At 38.0% G+C, this 2,337-nt stretch overlaps 1 pseudogene; it reads left to right on the top strand.

Moving 5' to 3' along the window:
* Positions 1–338: 338 nt before the first annotated feature.
* On the top strand, positions 339–1,109 carry LOC147623993 (uncharacterized; annotated as a pseudogene).
* The last annotated feature ends 1,228 nt before the right edge of the window (positions 1,110–2,337 follow it).

Genomic DNA, 2,337 nt, shown 5'->3' with positions numbered 1-2,337 from the left:
TCATGGGTACATTTTTGAATTACAATAAAGGTAATGGGCCTAGAAAAATATAGATGCGTATGGCTCGACAATTGCTTGTGGACTCTTTAACATTTGATCGTAACAAAACAATGGGGGAATTAGAGCTTAATAACTTTTTATAAGAGTTGATACCTCTTGTTCAAAATCAAAGGTTTGCTTTTTTACAATCCATTGTCCAGAGTAAATTATATAATCCATAATAAAATTTAACACTTTAATTCTCTATGCAGGTTTAGGAGCATTGTTTCCTATGAGAAGAAGAAGAACAATTTGGTTGTTGGGGATGGTTTTGACAACATTTTGCAACTCAAGAAAATATGTATGTTTCCTTTTTCCATGGTAGTCGATTCTCAGGTCAAGGAAAATCCTCTGACAAGTGCTTCCTCTTCAAGATGTCCACCAAAGGAAGAGGTTTAGGGGTTGATCTAGTAAATAGGATACATCAAACTGGCTCTGGAGACTTGCATGATTCTTGGGTGCTCTTTGATCACACTCATAGAGTTGATGGTTAGGCCACCATGTCATGTTCGCGGTGTATGACCCAAGGTTTGTGTAAAGTAATTTTGTGTTTGTGATTCATAAAATACTTATCTCATGCAATAAGTAGGCATATTGTAAAATAATTAATTTAAATTTATAGTTTAAAAAGTCTAATGGTAATCGCTCTATATGTGAAACAAAAGAGGAGGATACAGAGGCACAAATTCTATTATGGGAAAATCTTAACAATGTTATGCACAAGAAGAAGGATTCCCATCTGACTTTGTAGGATTTATGGCTGACGAGGCTGGGGCCAAGAGGCTGGGGCCAATTGGATTACAATACGAACTATGCACAATGGAGGGCCTGACAATGTGTTAGATGGTCGAGAGCGTTCTTGTCTCTTTCATTGGGAACAAAGTCTACAGAAGCACACCAAAAAATTGGTGCTACCTCAACATAGACAGACACATCTTGACATGTGCAAAGCATGGAGGCTTGCTCAGACACCAGAGTGTGCAACAAAACAAGCCACCTCTATCAAGGATTGGTGGGGAAAAGGTAATGTTTTGAAAGAGAATATAAAAGCTTTGAAGGCGATGGCTTAATTGGTGGGAAGAAAGAATACTCCATTAGGAAGTCAACATGAGGTACAATGACTTTATTTAATTCAGTTTATAGCCTTTAAATACAAGTTATTTTTTCATAATTGTTTGCTTTGTGTATGGTCAGACCTCTTATGGGAAAGAGCAAAAATACCCAACACAAATCTCTCAGAGAGTGTACATGCTAGTTGGTTAGCAGGAGAAGGAGGTGCAATAAAAATATCACTCTTTGATGCCTATGTTACAGATGTGATTAATTCCTACATGTAATGTGCAAAGTACCTAGGTTTTCAGACTGGTTGCTATATGGGAACATGACCTGATATGTTAAACATTATTACATAGAGTTTCAATGGGAAGGACTTGACCCCTACTATGGTTGCCAATATAATGCGAACGGTAGTAGTAGGTACACCATTGTTTGAGCAGCCTATCCTTCCTGGAGACAAGGAGATAGTGCAGAGAAAGAAGTATTGCAACTAGCTCACACAAGCCAGGGTATATGATGGAGTCAAAACAGCGCAAGCTTAGAGGACGACCAAGACAGATTAGTTTTAAAGATAGACATGTAAACATGAACCAAGATAACGTGCAGCAAATGGATGAAAAGCATAACTATCATGACCACCAATCTTTAGAAAGCAACAAATCATAAAATATGGATGAGAAAAATATAATTGCGGAGAACATGCACAAATCTATGTGGGCAATAAGAAGAATGCTTGTTCATTGTTGCAAGTGTAAATGTTTTGGGGTGATAAATAGGCTAAAGTGTCCTTCCTACATAGAGAGCAGGTCCCCAGGAGAGGTTGCACCCTGTTTTTGGTCAACAAGGGAGTATAATGGAAAACAAATATTTTAGTGGATGTGGTTTTGCAATCGTGATGTTCAGCACACATGGAATGTGGATAAGAAAGTGAAGATTGTACCTCAATTACCTAGGATATGGCCAATTTCCAAGGGGACAAACATGTCAGCCTGCTGAAGTGAAATTACTTCAAGAGGCTGGTTTTACTTTGCGTGAATCACCATTTTTTCAAAGATTTGATCCAAATCATGGAGTTTTGGGCATAGATGGAATAACCCCTCCATCTAGTAAGAGGAGAAAAAAGTGGCAACATGGAATATCAAAAGAGGCAAAGAAAAAGATAGCCAGAGCCCTTGAGTTGAATGTGGTACTAATAGAAGAGACGTGTGTTACACCAAATGAGCATGTCAAATTTCGTCTTCT

The sequence above is a fragment of the Cibotium barometz genome, chromosome 26 (assembly GCF_041138505.1).
Source record: "Cibotium barometz isolate CiBa-2024 chromosome 26, ASM4113850v1, whole genome shotgun sequence".
Lineage (NCBI taxonomy): Eukaryota > Viridiplantae > Streptophyta > Polypodiopsida > Cyatheales > Cibotiaceae > Cibotium > Cibotium barometz.
The sequence above is the reverse complement of the archived record's forward strand: the minus strand, read 5'-3'. Positions and strand labels throughout refer to the sequence as shown.